Source organism: Suricata suricatta, chromosome 3 (assembly GCF_006229205.1).
Source record: "Suricata suricatta isolate VVHF042 chromosome 3, meerkat_22Aug2017_6uvM2_HiC, whole genome shotgun sequence".
NCBI lineage: Eukaryota > Metazoa > Chordata > Mammalia > Carnivora > Herpestidae > Suricata > Suricata suricatta.
The window spans coordinates 63,757,165-63,771,136 of record NC_043702.1 but is presented as its reverse complement, the minus strand read 5'-3'; the positions used below and the strand labels follow the sequence as shown (position 1 = coordinate 63,771,136).

At 39.7% G+C, this 13,972-nt stretch overlaps 1 protein-coding gene across 1 annotated transcript in view; it reads right to left on the bottom strand.

Annotated features, from left to right (window-relative positions):
• GALNT3 (polypeptide N-acetylgalactosaminyltransferase 3) overlaps positions 1-13,972 on the bottom strand; it is a 42,896-nt gene that overhangs the window by 28,525 nt on the left and 399 nt on the right. The window lies entirely within an intron of this gene.

Sequence of the window (13,972 nt, the reverse complement as noted above, 5' to 3'; positions counted from 1 at the left end):
AAAGACATTAGCTAAGTTGTTAGTTTAATTTAAAAATTCCAACTGAAGCAATCTTCTAGAGCAGTGAAAAGCAGAACATTTCATAACTGCATGTGAAAGTAACACTTAATAAAACAAGAGGATAGTGGTTCTTTCCATTTCTTGTTCCTATATTTGTGACAATAAACTTTTACATCTCCAGGGATCTAAGGTCTGGTTCCAAGTGACTTTAACTGGCACAAAGTCTAATTGGTATATGAAACTTCTTGCTACAGTATGAATTAAAGCATACTATAAAGAATTAAGGATAATCACAAGGAATATTACAAAATTATATACCCAAAATGTAGCATAGATTGAAGATTAATAAAAGTACACTACTGCAAAGTAATTCATATTTGATCTCTGCCACACATTATCTAGATCTCCTAATCAAATCAAAACAACAACAACAACAACAACAAAACTTGCTCTAATAATAAACCTTATGTACTTGGGCAGAAATTTTATTAAGTGCCTCTCATCTACTAGTTATGTAATGGAGGAATGACAGGAAGTCATGTCTGCTTGTATTTATTGGTACAACCAAATTTCCTGGTGACTTACTATTATGGTTGGTTAGTTTTGGTTATGTTTAAGTCCAGGTTACATCTCTGCCTGAAATTCTTCTGAGCAGGAAGTGACCTGTGGATGTATGACAAGGGACAAACACTTATGCAAAGCAAAGTGCCCTCACAGGAGGAAGCACCAGATACATCCCAAACATCCAGCTGAAGACAAACTGGGGTTGCTCTGGCTGGCTGGAAAATGACACCAGCGAATAGCTAACTGCATATAACTGTCACAGAGTAAGAGGACTCTCTGGACAAAACAAAAAGTCTAGTAACAGTTGACTTCCAACAACTCAGCGTCATAGGTTTTATTTAATACTGAAAAGGGTGCGGTCAAAGATTCAACTTCTCAGCTAAACCTGGTAAGATAAGCATCTCTATTAATAATATTATCTTTTGGGGTGCCTGGGTGGCTCAGTCGGTTAAGCCTTCGACCTCAGCTCAGGTCAGATCACACGTTCGTGGGTTCGAGCCCCGCATCAGGCTCTGTGCTGACTGCTAGCTCAGAGCCTGGAGCCTGCTTCCGGTTCTGTGTCTCCTCTCTCTGCCCCTCCCCCTCTCATGCTCTGTTTCTCTCTGTATCAAAATAAATAAAACATAAAAAAAAATAATAATAATAATATTATCTTTTAAGGTGAAAGGTTATGGACAGGATCTTAACTTGTAGAGCAGCCAACTCTACTTGACAATTTGGAGCATATAAGTAATTAAGGATCTGCCCTACCCTTTGTGGGGAAGGTAGGATGGTGGTGAAGGGAAGCTCACATACTCTCTCCTGCTACTGTGAATGAATCTGTACCTGTGAAAGGTATATACTGATCAGTTATGGCATAAAAGACAGTAGAGGGATTTTGAGGAATGAATTGAGTGGTCCCACAAATTACCTGCTTAACTAGTACTTCTGGGCAGAAGTACTACCTTTTAAAACATTTGTCTATTTATTTTATAAACACAGTTGATGTCTCTTGGATTAGTAAGGAGACAAACTACACACTGATTTGAAAAAGGAAAGTATAATCTATTATTATCAGAGGACTGGAGTAACAGGGAATTGGTTAGTACAAGTTAAAGAGAATTCTAAATCATATGGGGTAGCAGATACAAGGCTGAGATGAGAGCCCAAGGAAGTACCTTCTCCACAAAAGCACTTAGATCCAGAGATTTCTACAGATAGAGCAGTGTTGGCTCCTTGACAGTGGAAAAGTTACAGAGGTATCTCACTAATGAGACTTGCCAAAAATCTGACCTGTGGAGTCCCAGAAGAAGGGATTCATAGGAAGATGTCAAACCCTGGAACTTGCTACGTGCTGATGGTAATTGCTGGCTGCTGATGGCAACCGGAGTTAAGAAGCTGTCTTCTGCAGGAGTCTAGAGCACTTTCAGCTATAACCTGAACCAATGTGGTGCCATGCTGGTGTCTAGGATAAAATTCAGACAGCTGGTGCCTTGGAAACCCAGTTTTGTGGGGTGCACATGTATAGGGCTAAACAAAGAGCATAGGGAACAGTGACCTGGGCTAGGGAACAGGTCTATGATGTCTATGACTCCAGAGTACAAACCTGCTGCCTAAGTCAAGCTCTAGAGAAAGTGCAGGGTGCAGAGGTGTGCCAACTCTAAAGAAAGCTGTGTTATACAGTTACCTAACACTAGAGAAAACTATGTGGAGGCTGAGAAGTAGAGAAAAAGTATGTCCAGCAAGAGCCTAGCCCAGAAAGTTACCCTGAAACCAGGAAGGAAAGTACCTTCTACTTCCAGTCTCCCTCAAGTGCCCTCTACTACTGACAAGCCTTAATCAACATCATGCCAGCCAGCAAAGGAGAAATATTTACAGGGTCCCGCTCCATTATTACAGAGCAGAATAAGAGAATGAATTTGGAGCTGAGAGACAATAAATTGATAAGCAGCATAGTCTACCCTTTTGACTACTCAGTTTCCCTATGCAGTTTCTCACACATTTGAACTCCCGTGTAAAAACAAGCATCCTCCTTACAAGTGAAGAGGAATCTCTAAACAAGATGCAGAGTGCCAATAGTCATTGTCTCCATTACAAAGCGAATTATTTTTCAAATTCTGTCATTCCCAACTTAATGTTCTGTTACCTAAAGACTAAACTGTAAACTCAATATTTAACAAATTCTATGTAATAGTTTGTCTTTAAAAAAGAAAATGGGAAGGAGAGAAGAAAAGATTGCCTCAAAAAAGGCCTATTAAGTATAGTGACAATTGAAAGCCCAGAAATTTTACTGAGGTACCTCTAAATTTTTTGTGTCTGATTACTCACTGGTTCTTATATGCCTCAATAAGATAGCTAAAGTAATTGCTACTTTCTGCTCATCAAATACAATCAGCATAATATTATCAACATAGTAAACCAATGTGATATCTTTTGGGATGCTGGGATAATTAAGATTTCTAGGACAGGAGAACTAACCTGGCTCTAAGACAAGACTGTGAAGACAAAATGTTGGTCAAGCTAGATAAGAGTAAATTGCTTTTGGTGGTCCTTGTAAATTGGCATGGAGAAAAAGCAGTTAACCAAGTCAATAGCTACATACCAAATGCTAGAGGTGGTGTTGATTATATCAAGGAAAGATACCACATCTGGATCAGCAAACACATTTGGAATCATCCAATGATTAAGTTTACAAATAGTCGATTCATTCTTTAAGATCCATCCAACTTGGGCACAGACCAAATAAGTGAATTAAATGACATGTGACAGATATCTCAGATCTTATTTCAAATCTTGATGGTGGCAATTCCCTTGGATATAGTATTATTACAGTATTATTTCTGATTTACCATCTTAGAAGGAGGGCAAGTTTTAAGCTTCTCCTGTCACAATGGTTCTCAATCCATGACACTTAGAGAACCAGTATAAGGATTTTGCCAGTTACCCAGGATTTCTACTTCAATTATACATTAAGGAAATGGGGAGATAAGCACAGGGTATATTTGCTGACCAGCTGGACCTTCCTGTGAGTCAGACTTTGGCTAAGACTCCACCTATTACTTAAATATTCTTAACTCCACACTATCACTAGAGGGCCACAAGTGGTATTTTGGCTCCATAGGAATTAGTATGAAAGGTATCAGTGTATTTTCTTTTCCCCAAAGCATAGCCTCTCTAATAAATGGCTATAGGTCCCTCTGGGGAAGGCTTGAGGAAATTTTGTGGTGTATGCTGGAAGCAACAGTGTAGCCTTCTTTAAGACTAGGCCTCAACTTCAATCGAAGGGCTCTGGGCCTGTGAACTGACTTGGATATGGAAACTGAGTGAGAAGTAATGAAAGTAATGATGCTCAACTGTGGCAACTAAAGTCAATGCTTTTTTCCACCAGGCCTAGAGTTTTTTCTGGTATATATATCAAGCAATACTGTAGTATTGCCCATCTATTTCATTCATCCCATTTGCAAAACAATGCCTTCTGATTATAACTATGTCCCAGATTTCCATTACTGTAGATATACCTAATTTGTCCTTGCCACTTGTCTTCTGCTACTATGAGATCCCAAGCTCGCCACTGAAACCAGGGAATCAATCTTAATGGCCTACAAAGCAGAGCAACCACAGATTTTCTTTTAACTAATTCAAGGACTTCCCTCAATAATGTTTTTCTCAATATCTTAGTAAAAGGGAGAGTGTACTGGGCCTTGGCATGGACTACAGTTGGAGGATGGGCACTCAGGTTAAGTCCAGTGAACATTCCTTTTATGAAAGAGTCCTAAATCTCGTAAGTAGTAGAAAATTTCTGTCTATTCATTCTCCCTTTGTGGCCCCAGAACTCAAGGGGCAGGGGAATGAGGCAGCAAGTGAGTAAGACTCTTTGCTCAATTGCTGTCACTCTGCATTCACCTTTCTACAGGCTTATCTAGAACTCACTGGATACATACTCATCCTATACCTCTCAGCTCCATTCTTCTCTAGAAAAAGTGTCAGCAAACTTTCCGTAAAGGACTAAATAATAAATATGTTTTGTGTTGTGGGCCATATGGTCTCTACTGCAACTACTCTATTTTTGTGGTATAAAACTAGTCATACACAATACACAAATGAATGGGCATAGCTAGTTCCAATAAAATTTTGTTTACAAAAACAAATTTTGTTTTTGTGGTGGTAGATAGAATTTGGCCCAAGGTAGTTTGCCAATTCCTGGTCTAGAAATTCAAAATGGCTTCAATCTCAACGTTTCTTTATTTCCCCGTACTTATCCCTTCTCCATTAGCTTCCATATTCCCAGATGTAAAAGAACAAAGAAGTCCTTCACAAATCCATAACATCATTTTAAAGAGTTAGGCATAAAGCAATGTCTGTCTTTATGCTTGGGCTATTTTTGTATCCATTTTGAAACACGCAATATCCCTCTACTTATCTAGTCCCTATCTGAAGTTCCTGAATTCCCCACCCCCCATAGTTAGAGTATGAAAGATCTTATTAATACATGTTTCAGTTGGAAATAAACCAGGATCAGACTAAACTTATTCTCCTTTCAAAAGCCAACTTCAAATAGGAAAATTTTCCTCATACAAAGACAATTACCACACAGTGAGGCCTATGAGAATGCTGAATGTCCAGCTCCATATAGGGAGGGAAGGAGTACCTAACTCTATGGGGTTTGTACTTAGTTCTTCAGGCAAAGGGGAGAAGCCCTGAGGGATATATTAAGCAGGGTGATAATCTAATCACAACCGAAATTTAAAATGGTTATTCTTGGGGTGCCTGGGTGGCTCAATCAATTAAGCCTCTGTTTTCAGCTCTCACAGTTTGTGAGTTCAAGCCCCACATTGGGCTTTCTGCTCTCAGCACAGAGCCTGCTTTGGATCCTCTGTCCCCATCTCTCTCTGCCCCTCCCTGACTGGCACTGGTGCTTCCATTCTCTTTCTCTCTCTCAAAAGTAAATAAACATTAATAAAATAAAATAAAATGAGTATTCTTGAAGCTGTGTTTAATAATGGGTTTGGGGGCGAGGGCAGTGAACCAGAGAGGAGACTGAAGGTGATCAGGAGACTATTAAAATTAATCCAGGTGAGAAATTGAGCAGAAGGGGTGTGGAGGCTTGGGAAGAGATCTGGGAGGCAGAGTTAGCTAACTTCAGCAAATGGATCAATGTGGAGGCTGGGAAGGTTGTTAAATTGGGAAGTGTGTAAGGATGGGTTCTTGACTTATTGAAAAAGACCAGCTAATGAGTGCTCTCTGTTCTGGATTATCTGCAATGGAAGAGCTGGAGTTAAAATAACAGGGCAAGGGGCTATGAATGCTAAAAGATATAATGATAGAGGGTAAAGGTCATTAAGAAGACGACTGACGTAATAACAGCAACAAGTCTTCACCAGTTCAAAAGGATGAATCATCTGGAAAAGCAAGGTCATGGTCAAAAAGCTCAAATAAAACAACAAAAACAATAATTTGCACTAAAAGCCCTCTCTGCACTACGAAATGTCCCTCACAAGGGTCCATTCTGCCGTGAGGTATTTACTACCAGGAATTCTTTTACCCTTTACCCCACCCATCTGACTCAGAACCATCAAACTTGCATGGCTTGACACTCTTAGAGCCTCCAATGAATAATCAATCAGGTATGAGGATAACTTCTAGAAATTTATCCCACAGATGCGCTAATATTCAAGCAGAATGATAATCTGTAAATTTGCAGATTAAAGCATCATTTTAACATCAAGACTTGGAAACAACCGATAACTCTACCAATAGGGAAATAAATTACAATAGATAAATGAATTATAATAGAGTCATATGATGGAATATTATGCCAGATTAAAAATAAAGAAGCCATTTTATATGATATGAAGTTATCGCCACAATAAGTTAAATGAAAAAAACCTGCATTTTTACGTATGCAATTTATATACATAACATATTTTAAAATACACTATTTATACGCAAACATACACACAAAGAAAGCACTGCTTGCTCATAGAAAAAACCAGGTATCAGAGGGCAACAGTGAAACGAAGACTTATCATATATACCTCCTTACTTTTTAAAAATTTTGGACCATGTGAATAGACAAACTACCAGAAAAATAAGCAGGGAAAAACCTGAGGTTAGAATAAAGATTTCCTGACAGATAACATCTCAAATTTATTAATTCCATTCATCATTTCTCAAGAAGCTACTGGGGGATGTGTTCTGTCTACATGAGAAAGTAAACAAAATCTTCCTATCTAAAAAATAGGGACTCCTTCAAAAATGTCCCAAACAACTACCATGGAACAGGCTTAGAAAGCAATAGTGCAAAGTGGAATCAGAGGACAGAGAGCTGGAGAAGAGACCAACACGTCTGATAGGTTTGATTATGTGGAAATCATACTGAGAAGACGGTGGAATATATAGAAACAGGAAGTGATATGTCAAAAAACTAGGCTTTTTTTCTTAAATGAATTATTAACTCTGTGGTTCAAAAATGTTTAGTCATACTGATAATATATTTGCTTGACTCAGCAGTAAACAATATGTACATAATAATCATAATACCAAAATGCAAACAAAAAATGTGAGAATTATATTGGGAGATGGAGGAAGGGAGCGCAAGAGGCACGTGTGAGGAAGAGCTAAATACTTATCTACTTTAATGGGAAGTCAGTAGATAATGTCAAATATTGATAAATTAAGAAATAGTGGTATAAGCACAATACTGCAAAGGGCAAATACTGGAAGAAACACCCAAGAGAGGTTAAAGTATTCCTAGAGGCAGAAGGACGGGGGGAAATGAGAGATGACTGGATTTTTGTTGCTACTGCTGTTGTAAGCCTTTTAATAATTCTTTTTTAATTTTATTTACATTTAAGTAGGACAGAAGTACAGAACTGGGAACCAGACAGCTTGGTTTGGAATACTGGCTCTGACAATTCACCGGCACCATAGACAGAGGCAAATTTCTTACTCTATTTTCCTGTCTCTAAAATAGGGAGAAGAACACTATGCACCTCACTGAGTGGCTTTGAAGATTAAATGTTTAATTCGTGTAAATTGCTTAAAATATGCCTGGCACATAAATGCTTAATAGTAAAATAGTAAAGAAGGGGTAATACTTATTAAGACAACAAATATTAACTTCTGTTACTTGATAAAAATGTAAAGGCATTAATAATTAAAATCTAACTTTAAATATATGAGCCACATTTTAAGTCTGCTCCCTTTGTCTGGAAACTTTAACGTTTTTAAAGTTAAATACTCTCAGGTACTAAGTGGGACTTTATTTCTTGAGGCTACCGTCTTCAATTTAAATGCAGAGTTGGAAGCAGGGGGTCAGGGGGAGGGGAAGACTGGTGAAAAATTCTAGTTAGTGCTGGGAAAGAGGAGCTCAAACTGGAATCTGGGTTTTTAGCTAGATGGGCCAAAAGCGGAAGGAAGAGAGTCCAGGCAGAGATGATGACACCTGCAAAGACCAGAGGCAGGAGGAACATAGTGATAAAAAGGGCCAGCAGAGCTGAAACAGAGAGAAACCTGACACAGGTGTGTGATGAGGCCGGTGCTCAATCATGCCAGGCCTTTAGGCTGAGTTAAGGAGTTGGCCTTATCCTAAGGCAATGAAGGGGTTTAAGCAGTTTTGAATGTTTTGAAAAGATCCCTCTGGGTGCAGTGTGGGTAACTAACCAGAAGGAATTCAGGTAATCAGTAGGGAGGCCAATTGTAAAAATCCAGGCAAGAGATGATGGTAGTGACAAGAATGGAGAAAAGTAGGTGGATTTGGAAAATATTTAAGAGTTATAACTGACAGAGCACTTTTTTGGGGGGGTGGAAGGGGGTCTAGTCTGATTAAATTATATTATTTAAAAGTTGCCCCTATGGTAATTCCTCACCAACAGCAATATACTCAGTTGTAAAGCATTTATAAACTAAAACTATAAGGCATTTCAATCACAAAGTTAACTTTTCACTTCTAAATGGTAAAACCCAGATCTTGGAACAAAACCAAAAGCCACAAAAATAAAATGGAATTGAGTAAGTTGGAAATAGCTGCAATCTAAATTAAATAGACTAATTAAGTACAGTGAAACAAGTTTCCTAACTCCTCAATTTCTGTGGTCACTGCCCAATAGGGAAGCAAATATACTGCCTACCCAATGCTTTTTCCCTCCCTGTGCCACTTTTACTTCAATATTTTTACTCCTCATAGGCTTAGAGCAAACAGAAATATTACATGCCTTGTAAATATCTAAATGGGTGTGTGTGTGTGTGTGTGTGTGTGTGTGTGTATGTACACAGGCATAAGGGCAGACTACATTAAATCATGTATGTAAAGTGCATGATAGAAATATGCATAAGACATTACCCCTCGCCCAGGTGTATGTACAGGTGTGTATGTGTGTGGGGTACAGTTTCCTAAGTGAGGGGAGGCCTCAATTGAGTCTTAAGAGGTAAAAAGAGCTATAGAGGTAACATTAATGGGGAGTAACAAACCAAAAAAAAAAAAGCACACAGGAAAAAAACATTGAAATCTGTTGTTGGAACATAAAATTTTGGTTTATAGAGTATAAATCCATAGTTCAACAAGGGTCAGATTCTGTGGGACCATTCTAAGGACCGTGGGTTCTACCCTGAGTTATGGGAAGTTAATAGATTTAAGCAGAGGAGAGAGAAATTCAGGTTTACATTTTTGGACATGATTACTGAGGGGTTCTGCTGAGGATGGATTTGAGCATAACACCATCTGCTGAGATATTAGGTAGCAGGTGGCTCTGGTATCCCAGTTAAGAGTTGATGAGACCTTGAACTGGAGTAGAAGTAGAAAAATTTGGGGGAAGGCAGAGGAGAAGGGCAGAAACTATTAACAGATTCAGTGATCTGATAGTTGTGGGGTTTAAGAAAAGCGAGTAAAAAATGATCTCTGGATTTCTGGCATAACACCTGGATAGTGGTACAGATCCATAACCCATTCACCAAAGTCCCTGGAGCCAAATATGATTCAAAATTCAGAATATGCTGGATGTTAGAAAGGAGATATGGATTACAAACCCAATATAACAGCGTACCCCCAGCAAGGCCCGTAACAGTACCATGTAATTAAACACATCCCACCAGGTGGAATAGATGCTAAATAGCTTCCTGACAGTACATTTAGGTTTTGTAGCAAATTGAGTTCGAGTGCTGCTGACAGAAGAGTTACCAAAAACATTTTGGTTTTCCAGATTTTTTTTTCTTTTGGTTTTGGAATTGTGGATAAGAAATGGTAGATGTTCTAACACCTATAAGTAAAATATGTGAAGTAAAATAGGTTGGTTTTGTTATTGATGGAATGGAAGTCCTGGTTTACTCAGGTATGATCTCAGATAATAATGGCAACTTAAAGACGTCCAGCAAGCAATGGGATAACTGAACAAACCAAATGGGACAGTTTGAAACTAAAACAATTACAGGTAAAATGTACACTCAGGGAAATATTCTCTCTTTGGTGCCAAAAATATGAACCCAACTCAGAGATGACTCAAGGAGACTTCATTGGTCAAGAGTCACTAATGACCTAGAATTCAGAGCCCTGCTTGTCTTTGCTTTTTACCACATAAGTTAATGAATTTTGGTCTCTTGCCATTGTTGGCATTGATTTGAATTCAATGTTGCTATTAGCAGTACATTAACTTTGTTAAAATTACTCAAATTATACAAAATGAATTATTCTAGTATTAACTAGATGCATAATTAGGTGATTGAAAATATATCCTTCTCAATCAGATTTTCTAACCATAAAAGATGTCATAAAATGCATTTCTACACTTTATGAACCAGAGAATCGAATATATTCTGAAGACGATTTGGGGATGGGGGCAGGTGATCATTTCCAAAATATTAAATATACTAATTTTATTTTAGAGAAAAATTCCTTCTACCAGGAATTAAAATAAAAATTTTCTATCGAAGGCCTAATCATCCCATGAGAGTTACCAAGCCTACATCCCTACAGGTCCTTAGAGACCTAATCTAATCTCTCAATCTCCCAATCTAGTCCTCATAGGGTGCAGGGGTCTGATTCCTAGAATTTGTCTCTTATATGTGTTTCATAGTAAAAGGAAAACACATACAAAATATTAACAGACTACAAACCAATAATAAACTGGTTTATTCTAATGACTTTTTAAGACTGTCTAGCACTATTAACATAGCCATAAAATTTAGAACTTGGAAAAGACCTGGGCAGAACTATTATTATTTTTAACATTTATTTATTTTGAGAGACAGAGAGAGCCAGAGTAAGAGCGAGGGAGAGGCAGAGAGAGAGGGAGACACAGAATCTGAAAGGGCTCCAGGCTCTGAGCTGTCATCACAGACCCCAGCCCAGGGCTTGAACCCACAAACCATGAGATCATGACCTGAGCTGAAGTCGGTGGCTTAACCAATTGAGCCACCCAGGTGCCCCAAATTATTTTTCACTCTCAAACTTTCACTTGATAATTGCTACCATCAGAAATTCTTCAGAAAAACCTTTCCAGTTTTCCCTGTCCCCAAACATACTATATACACTACACTGAGGACCCATTTAAAATACAATAATGTACAGGGAGGTTTCATGCAGTTCCTTATGTTTGAGAAATTTAGTCTAGTACCAGGTCCTAAAATCTCAAGCCCTTAAACAAAAGTTTAATGATGATGACAGTATAATTCTATATTTTCAAAATATACAGTTTGCTTTTCTTTCAAGTATGCGTATGTATATGACACAGTATGCTGACAGAAAAATCAGCCTTCAAAGTACAAATTCAATAAGATACTGTTATTTGCATTATAAGTCCAGCCCATCTGTGGTCATAAAAATTATTCCAGTGTGTTGAGATCAGTATTTTAAAAATAAGATAATAGAGAAAAAGCCATGTTATGAGCCTAAAAATTGTTTTGTGAGCCTTGCTTCATACATACACACACAGAGAGAGTATCCTGCATGGAGGCATAGAATTCATTTCTTATTGAGGATTGCAGTCCAAAAAAAAGTTTTAAAAATACTAATGTTGAAGTGTGCTTGCCAGCCAAAAATCCAGAGTGTTGCCAGCGGAGGGGTGGCCCTGGGTTACTGCCTCATAAAATATATTTTAGGCCAATACAATAAAAGATCAGAAGACTAAATTATGTCGTCCATGTTGACTCAAAGAATTAACTGTGGCCCTGAAAAACCAAGAAAGGATTAAAAATCTCAATCCACACAGCATCTTCAATCCATATGTGAGAAGAAGAGTGACCTCCTCACTCACTCTCCCTGGAGTCGGGCATCCTCTGGACAAGTAGAAATTAGGGTAAATCAGAGCTGGACAAAGAACAATGGACTACTCAGTGTTTACAAGGCCTTACAAATTACATGAAAGACAAAAAGATACATATCTTATGATAAGTGAGAATGAGGGTGGTGAAAAGTAAAGATAACATGAGTCTTGTGGTCAAGTCTCTGGAATAATAATAATGCCATGTCTACCACTAACTTGCTGGGTGTACTGAAATGAGAATCTCTCATCACAAACCCGACGGATTGACTATCCAAACTGAGAAGGGGATCCTGAGATTGCCAGGGGTAGAGGAGATTCCTGGTTTAAGGCCTCGTTATCTTAATCTAGGGAAGCATTATTTTTTTTTCTATTTTACAGATAATTTAACCGAGGCACACTGTTACTCTAATGCAGACATGTGACATTTCTCCCTTAAGAGTAAAGATAGTCTAGAAACATCTAGCTCAATAATCAATGAAGTTTAAATCAACCCTCTCAACTCAGGAACAACACCTACACCTAATTTTTAAAGCATATTTAGCATATATATTTCTCTCTATGGAGATAAGATTAAGAGGGCAGGCCAGGCTCTTTTGACGTAAGCAGAACGCACTGGTCGAAAGTATCATTAATAATTATGTCATTTGCCTGTAACTGCACCTATATGAGGTCTTAAGGCATTTTGTTAAGTGTGCAATTTCAAATACATTTTTAAAAATCAGCGAAGATAGAAGTAAAATGCAGCCACTGGAATTGCCATTTATTATGAGAAACTTCTATGTGAAATTACTAAAGTGATATAAAAAGAAAGATGTTTGGTACAAATAAGCTGTTCAGAATGTTAATACATATGCCAGACTTCAGATACTAAAAGTAAAACTTTAATGAATTCTAATTGTAGGGTATGACTTTAGCCTCATGTATTTTAACCACAGACTCAAAAAAAAAATGTATACAGCAAATGAAGCAACAGATTTTCCGACAAGCAGAAATTCTCAAATGAAAACGCAGCAACTTTCTTATTTTTTAACAATAGAATTTGAACACAAATGTCTTCATTGTATGTATTATAACTTTGACAGCAAGTTACGTTGGCTTAGTAACATTTTCTAAACACGAGAAAAGTTGTTCATCTCTGGGGTTCTAAAAACAGAAATGGTTATTTGATGAGTTTGAAGTGAAGTGTTTTTGATGAGTTTTGAGAGAGAAGGAAATAAAAGGCCAAGGTAAGCACCAGTTTCACCCTCAATTCTTAAGCTTTAGAAAAGCCTAATTAGGCAGGGAAAGGAATTTGGGCCTGGCACACCCAGGTTCAGACGTGGCAGGCTCCTGAAACAAAGTTTTTCTGAACCTTTGAGTCATATGCCACAGGCAAACCAGAGCCGCGATAGGCAGGTCGTTAAGTCAACAGGTCCTTTAACGAGACGGTGTGCGGTTGGTGAGTGGCAGTTGGGTTTCCTCCGGCCACGAAGAAAATAACTCTACCCGATCAAACCGGAAAGTGGGCGCAGCTCCGGTTTACGGAGTGCACCCGGAAAAGTGTAGAGAGAAAGGGGGGAGGGAAGAGGGAGAGAGAGAGAGAGAGAGAGACCGAGAGATCGGGACGTCCGCGTCCCGACCACAGAGCGCTTTCCAAACCACTCGGAAACCATTTAAATGGCTCGGGCGGCCGCGGTTTCCAGCCCAGGACTGTCTGGGGTCCGGCTGGGAAAGCTGCCTGGCAGAGCCGTGCCCTTTCCCGTCGCGGGTTCGTTCCCCTCCCGGCACAGGGGCGGGGGGAGCCCGGCAACCTGTAAGCCCGCGTGCACACGCGGCCGCCTCGCGCCGGGCCCAGCTCCTCCGACCCGCACTCGGAGACTCTCCCAGGGTCAAGCTGCGGGCCACCGGCACCTCGGCCCCGTCCCGCTCCTCCGGAGCCTCCCTACAGAGACTGTCAGGGGCGACCCCCGGAGCGCCACCTGTCCCGACCTCGGGCGCCCCTTCCGGCCTCTCGGGAGGGGCAACTGAAGCACCGCTCTCGAGACCACCCCCAACCGGCCACCGGGACCCCCACCACGTGAACCTCCGCGTCCGTCCTAGCACGCCCCTCCGACGCTGCCCAGGGGCCCCCGGCCCCCCGGCGCCGGCCCGCCCGCTTACCTGCCGGGTGCGCACAGCAGGGCGGCGGGAAGCAG